At 46.2% G+C, this 13,957-nt stretch overlaps 1 long non-coding RNA gene across 1 annotated transcript; it reads right to left on the bottom strand.

The window, feature by feature from the left end:
• Nucleotides 1-221: 221 nt before the first annotated feature.
• Nucleotides 222-13,651, bottom strand: LOC149918413 (uncharacterized). The gene is made up of 3 exons (XR_016465013.1): nt 11,201-13,651; nt 9,511-9,689; nt 222-1,107 (listed from the first exon to the last, which is right to left on the bottom strand). It is a non-coding gene; the product is annotated as an uncharacterized LOC149918413 (long non-coding RNA).
• Nucleotides 13,652-13,957: the final 306 nt, after the last annotated feature.

Below are 13,957 nucleotides of genomic sequence, written 5' to 3' on the forward strand. Positions count from 1 at the left end.
AGGGAGAGACAGCACATTAAAAAAGTGGGTGGGTAGTTTGAAACAATCGTAGTATCTCCTTTCCCATTCAGTTCTGTACATTACGTTCAGCTGAACCTGGATGATATGATGTAAAAAACTGTCAGGATGTTTTTTAATCTGAATCCCCATCCCTGGAACAGGGCCAAGGCCAGGGTGAATGAGGCTCTGGGTGAAGTGATCTAACAGGTGACAGCCTTGTCTGTGGCAGGGGGTTGGAACCAAATGGTCTTGGAAATGAAAAGTTGTTTTGTTTCATAGAAGTCTTAAGGGTTTGCTCTTTGGACATGAGTTTGGTTGGCTCTAAGATGCCAAAACATTCCCATGAATTGGAGCCAGTTGCATTGGAGCTGGTGTGCGGACTATTCACCGGCCAACAAGCCTATAGCCAGGTAGCTTTGAACCCACATGGGATGGTTGCATCCACTCATCATGGCACTGCTGGCTATGGACACCCACTGACTGAGGAATGCACAGTGCTCTGAGGCTTGAGTGTGCTGGAAAGACAGACAGGGTGGAGCTGATGGAGGTGTTCAAGAATAACAGCTCCTTGGCCTGCCTCTTATAATGGAGGTCTAGATAGATAAACATAGTGGATGGGATCATATGGTTTGCTATGGAAGATGGGAACTTGCTCCTTAGGGAGTTAGTAAGAGAGTAGGGTGATCATCTGTGCTCAAACAGGGACTAAAAATGGTCAGGATTCCTTGATTCTGGACTTGAATTTGGACTTGAATCATCTGCACTGATGGGCTATTACCTGAATGCTGATGCCCAAGTGGCCACATATGAGGTGGTGGTTCATGAAAACGGAATAGTCAAGAAAGAGTAGAGCTTTGTTCATTTCTTTTTCAGCTCTTAGATCTTAAATGTGAGTGAATCTGTGCCCTGGAAAACAATGGAAATGAAATGCAGGGCTTCATGTTGCAAATGCATGTTTATTTTTTCTGCAATGCTGACACAGCACAGCCATCTCTCATGTGTCTGCAGGCCTGCTGGCAGTGACAGTGCTACTGATGGAGACCAGGCCGCACACTGGTCACTTCTCTGAAATCTGTCTTCCAGGCTCAGCATATCATTTCCTTCTCCCTTCAAAAAAGCAGATCCTACATGATACACAAATTCTGTCTCAAGCAAAGGAAAAACAGATATAGACGACTTCTGCATAAAGTACAGACAATGTTTGTCCACCATATTCTTGGGAGGTAGCTTCATCCTTGACCTTGCTCCATTTTGATTTCAAGATTGGCTTCTGCGTTCTTGCTCTGGAAAGGGCTGAAATCTAGAAATGTGTGGACACACTGGCTTGACTGTTCCCCCTGGCTTTTAATGTCTTTCCTGGCCAGGCAGAAATGACAATTGACAGCATCAGTGAGGCTTCTCTTATCCCTATCAGAAGAAGATGTCCTGTGAGTGTGTGCATCATTTTGGTGAGGAGTTTAGAGCCGGTTCTTGCACCTTAGCAGCAGAAATGCACTTGCTAAGTCCTCTATGCTGTATTAGTGCAATATGTGTATCTACATGTGTGTCAAACTCATTTCATCACATCCTCACTTTGTTGTCTGCCTTACTTTCTGACTTTCTGACTTTCTTCAAGAAAAGATGTTTAAATCTGAATTGGGCAGTTAGAGAGATGCCCTGACTTTTTCAGTTCTCCAGGTTGCATGCTCTGTGTCCTAATGGCTCTTATGAGCTGGGAATGCCATCAGAGCACAGACAGAGGTAAGACACTTTTAAGCTATAAGTTCAATTTGAAAGTACTTGAACTTTTTTTGTCTCCAAAATGCATTAGCCTTTGTTCATGGGTAAGTCCTACTTCTCTATCTGGGGACTGTCTACCTCAGGTAGTCCTGCATCCTCTCCTCCTGATTTGCTATAGGTACGAGTTTTGGCACGTGTTCATCAAGAAATTTTCTTCTTTACTGGGGGGGGGTTGCAGCCAGCTCGTAATGATGGCTAAATACCTTGCTGTGGGTCTAGTTAACACTTCTGTCCCTCTTGGGTTTTCTCTCAGTCTTCGTCTGTGTTAACACTACAATCTAAAGGCAGGGAAGGCTTTTTACCGTTTGCACAGTGTCAAGCACGATGAAGGTTAGGCTTTGGGCAACAATATAATAATGAGAAAGGGTGTCCTTGAGTTCTGCCAGTTATGATTCTTACCTTAAAACCATGAAACAGTCAGCAAAATGCAATCCTGGCAATCATTCATGCTAGGATTTCCCACAGGAAGCTGGTGTGCAGCTTAATTCAGCCCCAGTCACCACATGCATATTATTTTTTTTTCTCAAAAAGGCAATTGAATTGCTTCTCATGCTCCTCTTAAAGCCATAATACTCTTGTAAAAGTGAAGGCTGAGAATTTCCAGCTTCTAGCCTAGAGCATCTTGATTCAGATAAAATCATCTTTGAGTTCGATGACCTGTATTTTTGGTAGGTATCCCTTTCAAATTTCTCCTGGAGTTCGAGTTTTTTATATCTTCAGAAACCAAAGTTATGGGTAAAGTCTAGCTACAACTCCAATAACTCATTTTCATTTCCTCTTTTCACACATGATCGAGAGGTTTAGCCCTCTTCACGACTGTCCCCTCCCACAGAAAAACCCATGCGAGGAGTAGTGAGAGAGGAAGACTTCAAAAACAGGGTGAGTGACATCACCATGTATCTACTGTAGAGACGTCAGTCAGTCTCCAAGAAATAGGAAAGGTCAGAGCTGTTTAGAGCAAGGGGTTTTCACAAAACGGCTGAAAAACCCAGACCAGGTCTGAAGAAATCACGCCATCCTTTTCCCCTATCTATTCTTTTCCCCTAATAGTTGAAGACTCTCTGTCCAGAAGAGAAACTGTTGTGCAATTTTTAATGTTGGTTTCCATCATGAAGATTAAGCTGGTCATGGTAGCTTTTGCCAGGTTTGAGCTAACGAGGAAATAACACGACTTCCCAGAAGAAAGCTGTGAAACAAAAGAGAGATGCTTGCATGGGAATAGAGCAAATTTCTTTTTTTGTTTTCCTTTTAAATGAAACCCTTTGCTTTTTTTTTTTTTTTTTTTTTTTTTCCCCATCATGGGGGTAATGTAGGAATGATGTGCCCTTGCTCATCACAGCTTCATTGTGCCACTGGGCTTTCAACATCTAGGCACAGCCATTGCTGGGTGATGGAGGGCAGAGAGCTGGGACAGTTCCTGGTGGAGGGGAAGCAGGAAGTGGAGGAGCAGAGCAACCCCTTGGCGTGAGACCTGGGAGGGGATTTACCTAGTGGCCCACAGCATCCCATGGACCAGATGTGTGTCACCCGTGCACGAGACAGCACCAGACTGAAGGGTGACTCTGAAGTCTCACTTTCCTTTAAAACCATCGCTGTGTGAATAAAATGGCTTACCTACAATCCCCGCAGATACAGACACCGTTTAAATATAGCAAGCATTGATGGCTATCTGTAAATTACAAGGAAATGAATAAATCGAGGCAACGCAGACCGCAAAAAGGAAGTTTGAGATCAGCCCGAGGCTTTGGTTGGTTGGTTCCTGCCTGGGGAACCTGCCTAACCTTCATGATCCCCTGCAGAGGTGACACAGCCATGAATCAGACCCACGGTTCCCGCTCCCCTGGTGGCTGTCCTGGGGCTGAAGCTGTGGCAGCACAGCATGCATGCCCACCTGCGGCAGTCTGGATGTATGCTGTGGGGCACAGAAAATCTAAATGAGCCCCTGCTCTGAACATCTCAGGATCCAAACCCTTTTGGAAACCCCAAGCTCATTTTGGGGCGGTGGCGGAAGAGTTCACAAGGGGCTGTGAAGAGGATTTGTGCAGGAAGTTGGGGGGAAAGGACTTGTTTTTTTTAAGTTCAAGGTGCATCTGCTATGTTGCTTGCCATCACACAGTCTGCTCAGTGCAGATACTTGGCCAAAGGTGCTTGGCTTAGCTTGGTTTTTATTATGAAAGTCAAAATCGTTTAAAAAAATATCATAGAAAAAATGTAAATTTAGGGTTTTGCACACAGCGCATGTGTTTGTGGGTAGCTAGCTACCTTTACCCCTCTGAAATGACATTTTATGCAGTTGGCCCACATGTCTGAAGGAAACAGTGGTGATGAAGTCCTAGAAGTTTTATGAGAAAACTGGGCTGGGAGAGGAGACAGAAAGATCAAGAGGGTGTGTGGGAGTGGAAGCCTGCTGCAGACTCTCCAGATGTGTTGGGCACTCAGTGTTTTAGGCTCCAGCTAAGGATGAGTGTCTGTTGATGCTTTGAACTCTATTAAACCATGGAGACCAAACTGCAGGATTTGATGCTCCCCAGACAAAGTCAGTAACTCTGGATCCACAACTGTTTTTACTTTTTCACTGTGCAGGTGACCTGCATATGTTGCCTGGAGAGATGGTGGTGTCTCCATGCTTGGAGATCTCCAGAAGACACATGGACAAGGCCCTAGCCTGGCAGTAAAAACAAGGAAGGAAATAAATGTCTGGCAGGATGCAGGAACAATCTGCATTGGTCTTTATGGCACGGGAACGGAGCCAAGGGGATGTACAGAGGTGGAGAGCAAGTGGTGATGAGGAGAGCTGTTGGTGCACAATGCATCTGTCAGGTGTCATGGAGCTGGGGGTTACCAGGGCCGTTTTGTGCATGCTGCAGTTGTACATTTGCCCTGCCTCTCGTGAGGGGAGAGCAGTTCTGGAGTGGAGAAGTGGGTTTTGGCCAGGACGAGAAGTCAGCTATTTCTCAGAATTAAGGCTTCACATACAGACGTGGGGAGAAGGAAAGGCATTAAAAAAAAAAAAAAAATCAATGCATAAAGTCATCACTCTCCCCTTCCTCCCCTGCCAAAAAAAGGAAGAGGAAAGCTGGCTGGAAAAAGAGGAGGGTAGGTGTTAGCTGCTGCATGTAGCTGGGGAAAGCTGCCCATGGGGTGAGAGAAGCAGCTGCCCAGCAGTGAGGGAAGGAAAGGGATGTGAGAGGAGAGGGAGCAGCCATAGGCCAGGAGCAAGCCTGGAGGCCACATTGGTGGGTGGAGGAGAGGACAAAGGAGTGAGAGGATCCCAAAGGGTGGACCTTGGGTGTGGGGAAGGAGGTTGTGGGGTGGCCAACTAGAGGTGGAGGTTTTGGGGTCGTGCCTGGATTCTGGGAGAGCTTGCAGAAAGGGGTCAAATGGAAGGAAAGTGCAGATGAAGGAATATAATGAGGGGTGATGCAGCCACTGATTCTCTGTTGAAGAGAAGGAAGGGAGGACAGGGAAGAGGAATAGGATGGTGATGTTCAGAAATTAGGAGCTATTTGTATTTTGAGGAATCATGCTGTGAGGTGAGGTCTTCAGGAGATGCAGAACATTCTCGGAGGATCTTTCAAGAAGGCTTTCAGTCATACAGGGAGAATGGGAAAAAACAGATCTTGAACTGGGATAGAGCTTCCCACAATAGACCCAGTTCAAGAGGCAAAAAGAGGCAAAAATAGACCCAGTTCAAGAGAAAAGCAGGAGAATCTAAGCTGCTGAAGGAGTTTAGCTGTGTGCCTCTATGCTGAAAAAGACAGAGGAGCCACAACTGGTGATGCATCTGAGGTCAAAGCAAGGCCATTCTGAGAGACAAGAAGATGATGCTGAGGGAGAGAAGGTGGTCATAGAGAAGGAACTGAGAGCCCAGAGATCAGATAAGGAGCAGCATGTATACTGAAGAATGTTTTTGAGAGGAGTAAAAGTTAACAAGTGGTCCTGATGTGGTGAAGCCTTAGTGAAAGTGGGACATTGAATAATTCCTCAGTTCCTCAACAAAGTCAAGCAAAGCTTCCTTGGCTTCATGTAAGCATCTCCCCACAACTACTCACGTGTTCCTGCCCAGTTCTCTGAAGATCTGTGTCTGGGGAGAGAAGTTAAATGATAATAGAATACTTAGAACTGGAGGGGACCCTTAAAGTCTGTCTAGTCCAACTCCTCTGCAATGAACAGAGACACCTACAGTAAGATTGGGTTGCTCAGACTCTCATTCAGCCTGACCTTGAGTGTCTCCAGGGACAGGGCTTCCACCACCTCTCTGGGCAACCTTATTGTAAAAAACTTCTTCCTTATATAAAGTCTAAATCTCTCTTGTTGTAGTTGGAAACCATTTCCCCTTTTCTTATCACAACAGATCCCACTAAGGAGTCTGTCCCCTTCTTTCTTACATCTCCACTTTAGATACTGAAGGGCCGCTATTGGGTCTCCCCAGAGTCTTCTATTCTCCAGGTTAAAGAACCGCAGCTCTCAGCTTGTCCTTGCAGGGGAGGTGTTCCATTCTTTGGGTCATTTTCAAGGCTTTTCTCTGGATGGTCTCCAAAAGGTTGACATCTCTCCTGTACTGAGGATATCACATCTGGACACAGTAGTCCAGACAAAGCCTCACCAATGCAGAGCAGAGGGGCAGGATCAACCTCCCTCGACCTGCTGGCCACACTTCTCTTGATGCAGCCCAATATATGCTTGGCTTTCTGGGCTGTGAGGGCACATTGCTGGCCCATATCTGGCCTCCCATCCACCAGTATCCCCAAGTTCTTTTCAGCAGGGCTTTCCCCAGGTTGAATTGATAGTGGGTGTTGCCAAAATCCAGGTGCAAGACTTGCCTTGTTGAACCTTGTGAGGTTTCCTGGGCACACTACTCAAGCCTACGTGAGTCCCTCCGAATGGCATCCTGTCCCTCAGGTGTGTTGACTGCACGACACAGCTTCTTGTCATCTGCAAACTTGCTGAGGGTGCACTTGATTCCAGTGTTGATGTCATTGATGCAGATATTAAAAAGCAGTCAGCCCCTGAGGGACATCACTTGTTTTTGATCTCAATCCAGACATTGAGTCATTGATCACCACTCTCTGAGTACAATCGTGTAATCAGTTACTCGTCCATTGAACTGTCCACCCATCAAATCCAGAGAAGAATGTTACAGGGGACTGTGTCAAAGACCTTACTGAAGTCCAGATAGATAACATGAGTTGCTCTTTATCCACTAATGCAGTTACACCATTATTTTTGTAGTTAAGACAGCAACTCCTGCTCTCAGCAAGGCATCAAAGTGTTTCATGGTTCAGGAAGGCTGATTTTAAGTACAACTCAGTCTAATTAACCATTAAATTTATTAAGGGTGCCAGCTTCCATCAGAAGTCAACATTTATTTCCTCCTTGGGAAATGTCAGCCCACTGGACTGGCAATGCCATGGCATTGCTCCTAGTAGAAGGCATCACTATGAGCTGCACAGGATCAAGGACGTGTACCAGCACGCATTGGACTGCAGTGCATATAATGCATCTCCAGGCTCACAGCTCCTCTATTTTGGGTCTTGTATAAGCATGGGTTGAGCAAGAGAGACAGAGAAGAAGGTCACAGTGTGTTCTGTTACTGGGGAAACATTTGGTGAAGTTTGCTAAGGGGCAGATGAAAAGTCAGTGCCAGCTTGAGTAAACCCATGACCAGAGGCTGCCCAAAGCCACCCATCCACTCCTGAAGCAATCCTGTATCTGTCTTCTCTCAGAATGTACCCAGACCCAGAGCATCTGAGTGTTCAAAGCAAGCACAGAAAGTGCAAGTGCTATTTATCCCTTCTTGTTAAAGCAAAGGTATTCTTTTCTGTCTAAGGACTATTCTGTGCTGCGCTCAATCATGTTAACAACAACAGCAACAGCAGCAGTATTGTTTTGGTGGAAATGGAGGTGTTCATGTGATGCTTGTGAAGACTGAGCAAAGCAGGACTGGGGAGCTTGAAATTCTGACTTTGTGGGCTGAGATTTCACTCCCCATGACAGTGAAGTTTTAAAAAAAAGAGATGACTTTGGTCAACTGGGAGCAGGTCTGCGATGTTACTTAACTGCAGAGGACATCCCGTGAACCTCACAGATCGTGAGCAAAGCTGCCCATGTTTTGATGGCCAATTTTTAACCAAAGTGAGTTATGTGGTGGAAAGAATTATCTCACTGTCTGATTCAGTCACTTCGGCAAGGTGTTTGCAGAACATAGTGGCTTTGTATAGGATAACAGAAAAGCGTTGGGCTGGCTAATTCAATTAAAAGCGAATAACTACAGTCTAGGTACTGACAGCATGTGGGAGGAAGTGGTGTTTCCACTGTGACTGGCATTGCACGACTAGCAAAAACAAGGTGGTTTGAGGAACGCTTGCGTGTTAATGGCATTTCCCTGTTCTGTTTGTCAAGCAAAGGTGGGAATATAGAGTCAGAACTTACTTGAATCAGTTCTTTTACAAGAAAAGAAAAGGGTCTGCCATGGGAACGACGCCAAGTGTCTGGCTGCCGCCACGCACAGGCAGCACTATGCTGCAGGGGCTCAGACTGTGGGTGAGACAGAAAATGCTCTGGGGTGCAGGAGATGGGCTGGCTGCCTGGGCACCCCTCTGCTTGTGCCTACTGTCCCTGTGCCACAGCAGGACACCTGTGTGCCACACAGGTGGCAGGGCTGGTGTGCTTCAGGAGCACAGTGATGGCAGGCCCACCTCACAGCCATGGGCCTGGTCATAGGGCTGGAGCAGCTCCAGAGCGAGTCAAGCGCTCACCAGACAGCATAGCCCAACAGCGTGTAATGGCATCTTCCTCTGTGCACACACCTGTGATCTGCTTAACTGGTCTCAGCTGTACGAAAAGCCTCTTCTCTCCCCTCCACTGCATAGCAGCAAAATTAAAATGAATATATTGGATGTTTTCAAAGATGAATACAGTGGCACAAGTCTGGAAAATGGCATCAGGTTACTTCCATAAAATCACTCTCTGCCACAGCAGCAGCTCTTTCAGGACTCCTCACGGTAAATTAAACAATTTTTAGTACTGGACGAGCTGTCCCAGCTGGAGCTGCCTGCTTCAAGCTACTGGCTTGAGCTGGCATAGCCTCCAGTTTTGCCCATCCTTTTCCTCCCAGGGAGCTTATAAACAGCAAGGGGACCAACTCTTTACACCATTTGATAGTGATAGGACAAGGGGGAATGGTAAACTAAAAGAAGCGAAATTTAGGTTAGATGTTAGGAAGAAATTTTTTACTCAGAAAGTAGTGAGGCAGTGGCGCAGCTGCTCAGAGAAGCTGTGGTGCCCCATCCCTGGAGGTGTTCAAGGTCAGGTTGGATGGGGCCCTGGGCAGCTGAGCTGGTGGGGGCAGCCCTCCCACAGCAGGGGATTGGGACTAGGTGAACCTTAAGGTCCCTTTCGACCTAAAGCCATTCTGTAATTCTAAGATTTGTGTCCTGATTCAAGTTATAACCCAACAATATGGCATGAGCTGTCAGCTGAGCATGAGCGTGCTATGCACATGGCCATAATCCAGCTGACCCAGAGTTCTTCAGCCCTGTGCTCCCCAGCCACCACTGCTGCATTTCACCCATCTGAAATGGCTTTCTATGGCATCTTGTTCAAGGGAAGCAATGGGTCTGGCAGGAGCTGGGCCTGGCTGAGGTAGGACCAGCATGTGTCATCTGCAGGTACAGCTCCATGCCTGCAGTGGCCTAGCCACACAGAGGCTGCTAGACCACACTCACTCACATAAAGGAGCTGTTCCTTCTGCTCTGTGGTTGGCATCAGGAACTCCACATCGATGGTTTTTTTTGTTTTCAAAAGTTGTTGTATTGTGGGGAGGAGGTGCAGCCCCACTGCTTTTTAGCCCTGCCCTCGCATCCCTCTGGGTCACCATGGGGCAGGAAACACCAAGTAGGCCTCAACAGCTGGAAACAAAACCAGAAAAACCCTATTAGATGCTGGAAGTGGAACTTTTACATATTCCCTTATTTCTGAGTAATGTGGGGAATTAGGGCTACCCCCAACTGATGAGCTGGCTGTGTGACATAGCAGGGCAGCTCCCTAGCATCTCAGGTACCCAAGGCCCAAGCCCCACTCATGGCAGCAGCATCATTCTTGGGAATTTAGCTGCATCTAGTGTAGTAGGGTGTTTGTCTTCTTTCTAGTTTTCTTTTTTTCCCTTTTTTCTTCTTTCTTTTTTTTTCCCGCTGCCGTCACAGGTCTGCCTGCTTTGCTTCTGCCTGTCAATAAGTCGGGGCTGCTGGACAATAAGAATTCTGTTTTGCAGAAGAAGTGGAGAGCTTTCTGACATTTGGGGTTTGGACTTCCTTTTTTATTTTTTACTTTATTCAGTGAGAGGGGAGAAAAGCAACATTTCTTCAAAGTTTTTCTGTTGAAAAAACCTCTGAGAAACAAATAAATACAAATTAAAATAATTTAAGAAACAACAAATGGAAGAGTAGCTCACTTGCAGGCAGTGGCCACTGCTCTGTACCAGCACCACTGCCTCCGGCTCTGGCCCACCTCAGTCTCACCAGCCACCCATCTGTACAGGCAGACCAGCAGAACATGGGGATGCCTCTGTCCCCAGAGGAAGGCTACCAACCAAGGTTGGCCATCAGCATGAGGAGGTGGAACTCCTCTCCTCTGCAGTTCTGAGGCTCAGACCTGCTGCTCCTTGCCAGCATCCACAGGGAAAGCTGAGCCTGTGGCTGGCTGGAGCAGCACTGATGTGCCTGTTTTGCTAAAAACAAAAGGCTTACTCAGAAGTAGAATCGAGGTGCCACTTGCTTTTACTCCAGCCCTTTTATATATAGTCCTCATTGCTCCTGATTTTACTGCAGCAGTCACCATATGAATTGCAGTGCAGAAGTGGTGGAGGGGAAGGAGCTGCCGAGCTGCTGCGAGAGCTGGGGACCTCACGGCTGGGGAGTCCCCATTGCAGGGACTGCTCTGAAGAGCAACATTCATCCATCCAACTCTTGGTACTGCTGCTGCTTTTTATTGTTGGTGGTGGTGTTTTTGTTTTTCTTTTTTTTTTTTTTTTTTGTTATCTTCAATGAAACCCATGTCTCTTCATATTCCCCAAGGAGCACTAGAGTTTTCATTAACGTTTTCCTTCCTGTTTTGCTGGTTTTCTTTTTTATTTTGCATCACCAGCCTGCAAAATGAAGAGTCGTATTTTCCTGTAGTGAAGATCTATGTAATACTATCTCAAGCCTAAAAACTATACTCAAGGTGAAGGAAAGAGAGCAGTGGAGCTTCAACTTTCAGTGTAGGCACGTTGGCACTGGAGGCAGCAGAAGGCTTGCTTTCAGTATGTCTACAACTTTGAAGATCTCCAGAACCATCAACAAAACGTCTCAAAGAACCGCAGTGTTCCCAGCACCCTTTCCTCCATATGCCTCACAGTGATGCAAGTTGGAAGTGCACTTACTTTGAAGATTCCCAAATTGATGAATCAGAGTCTCTGCATACGACAGTGATTCACAACAAACATTACCAGGAGGCCAGTCTCATTCTCTCTTGGCATCTTTACAAAGCCATGGCAACATAAACAAAGATTCATAACGGTCAGAACAGAGATCACTTGAGCAGCTCGAAGTATCTATGTAGGAAAGTCACATGAACATAAACCTTTGGCCTGTACGGTTATAAGCAGAGATAGATAAAAAGCAAATGCTCTTTCGGGATACTACTTAGGCTCAGTGTTAGGGAATCTGAATGTGAGGGATCTCTTTCTATACTGGTCACTTGAAGTGACCTATTTTTCTTCTTCCAGCAGTACCAAGCAACTTCTGAAAAAAAATAATCAGCATGTCTCTTTCTGCTGCTTCCTACTTCATTTAACTAAACCAGCGCGTGATGAGTACACACACAAATCAGGTCATCTGCTTGTTGGAGTCCAAATGAAAAAGGAACGAATCCCTCCAAAGCTCCAGCAAATGCCAACCCCCTAAAAACCCAAAGATTTGGCTCCATCTTTGGCGAAAACAGCTGTGAGGCTGTCAAGCAGAACTTTCTAAAATTTGGTCTTCGTTTTCATTAATGCTCTCCTCTGCATTACCGTCTAGACACCAAACCAAAATGAGGTTACCCAGAACAGAGGCATGTAACAAGGGACATTTCTTGTCCTCAGAAGCTTCCTGTCTGCATCAATGAGGCAAGTGGCAGGAGAATGGAAGTTGAACTAATCAGATCCCTCCTCTACCACCACCTTTAAGAGACAACACAGAGAGAGGGCTGATAACAAAAAGATCTAGGTTTTGATAAAAAGGAAAAAAAGCAACTCAAACTGTGGATGGCATATTCAAATGGAGTTAAACACCTAGCAGTGCTGGGAATGGCACTTTTTGCAGCCTTATGCGCTTGACCTCTCCCACGAGCATTCAGGGATGCTGTTAACAGCCCTGTGGGTTCCTGGCTACAGGTAGCCCCAAGGGAAGGCCCCATGGCTCCTGCTGGTGAGCCTACAGTCACAGACACTGCCTTTGCCCAAGAACTGCTGCCCTTGATAGAGTACTGCCTGCTTCTCCATGCCCACGGGGAGCTGAGAAAGGAGGCAGCAGGCACGCATGCAGTTGCAGATAGGGCTGGGGGGCCCTGTGACCTCTTCGCAGGTTGTCAGGTGAGTTCTTAACACCACATAGGGTTGGATGAACTTGCTTACACCCTGGGCCTTTCCCTAGGGCTTCAAGGTCCTGGCTGGCCTAATGGTGGGGTGGCCCTGATAGGCTGTATGGCAGCAGTGGAAGGCAGGCACAGGCTCAGGGTTGCTTCTGAATGAGCTGAGCAATTCACCAGTGATCACAGGAGAGAAGTAATAGCTAAGTTGGGGCTTAAAGCGAGATCCTTTGTTTCCTTTCAGTGCCATACAGGAAAAGCTTCTGCACCAATTTTTGGAGGTGGGACCAGGATTGCGATGGTGACGATGAAAATGCACCTATCACTTAAATCAAAACCAAGCACTTAAAAACACCAACAACACATTTTTTATGAGCAATTGTGTTCATTATCTTAAAGAAGGAGGAAATCCCATAATTCTGTGCAAGGTTTGCGCCTGAATTAGCCACCAGTTCTTGCCAGTGGGAAATTTTTCAGTGGGTGCAAAAGGAGGCAAGAACTGTTGAAGAATGCAACTGAAGCTCACAAAATGTGTCTCAGTGAACCTAGAAAAGAAGAGCAGAGGTAAGGGGCAGTTTTGACACAGATCACAGGCTTTAGGAAGGCCTCACGTACCACAATTTAGAAGTGCTGGCCTCCTTTGTAGCTCTGTTTGACATGGTGGGTGTTGAGCTTGTCAGTCATCCCTTTATTTACAAACCCACTCATCGTTTACAAAGCCCACTTATTTACAAAGACTGCTGCTGAAAGTGCCTCTTCTTGAACTCTCGTAGGAAGTTTCTTTAATCAGAAAAGTTTCAGATCTCCGACTTGATTTGGGTTGGTTTTTCTTCTCTTTTGCTTTTTACTTTTTCTTTTGCACTTCATATACAATATTATAGAGGAGAAAATGATGAAAGCTATGTAGTTAAATCAACATTAGTCTTCTCCATGTAAGGTTTGCATTACTCCTACTTTGGCAGGACATTTCCTTAACTCAAGGTAGCAGAAATGGAAGAGACAGCTAACTAAAGCAGAAAGATACACAGACGTTATCCCAGACCTTTTGGCTGCAGCCTGCTGCTTAAGCTCCTAGAGGTATTTTAAGTTGCCATGCTCATGAGGAGCTCTCATACAGTCCCCCCAGTGCTCCAGGCACTTGGTCTTTTGTTGCCTGCTGGATCCTCTTGGGTCTTGTTCTCTCTTCCTTCTCCCACGCCCTTGTTTCTCTCTGCCATTTGTTCTAGACTCCCTTGAGGCTAATCTCACACCCTTCCACCTCTACTCCAGGCAGTCGGTGGGGGACTAGGGAACCATTTCCCTCACTGGATTTCACTTTTGCTTGGGTGCAGACCTGTGAGAACCTCATGAGGAGCTGTGAGACGAGAAAAAAAGAATTTCTGGAGGATTTTTTTTTATCTGTCCAGCTTTAGTGAATGATTGTAAGATGATTTTCTCTTCACAGGCTTATAACTTGGCAAAAATTGGATGCAGCTTTTTTTGCAGGCAAGCAGCATGTTCCTGACACACAAGCCAAAAACCTGTCATATTTCAATTCCTTTTTCCAAAGCCTGGGGGCACGAAAAGAAAG

This window comes from Phasianus colchicus, chromosome 3 (assembly GCF_987193195.1).
Source record: "Phasianus colchicus chromosome 3, bPhaCol1.hap1.1, whole genome shotgun sequence".
NCBI classification, from domain to species: Eukaryota; Metazoa; Chordata; class Aves; order Galliformes; family Phasianidae; genus Phasianus; species Phasianus colchicus.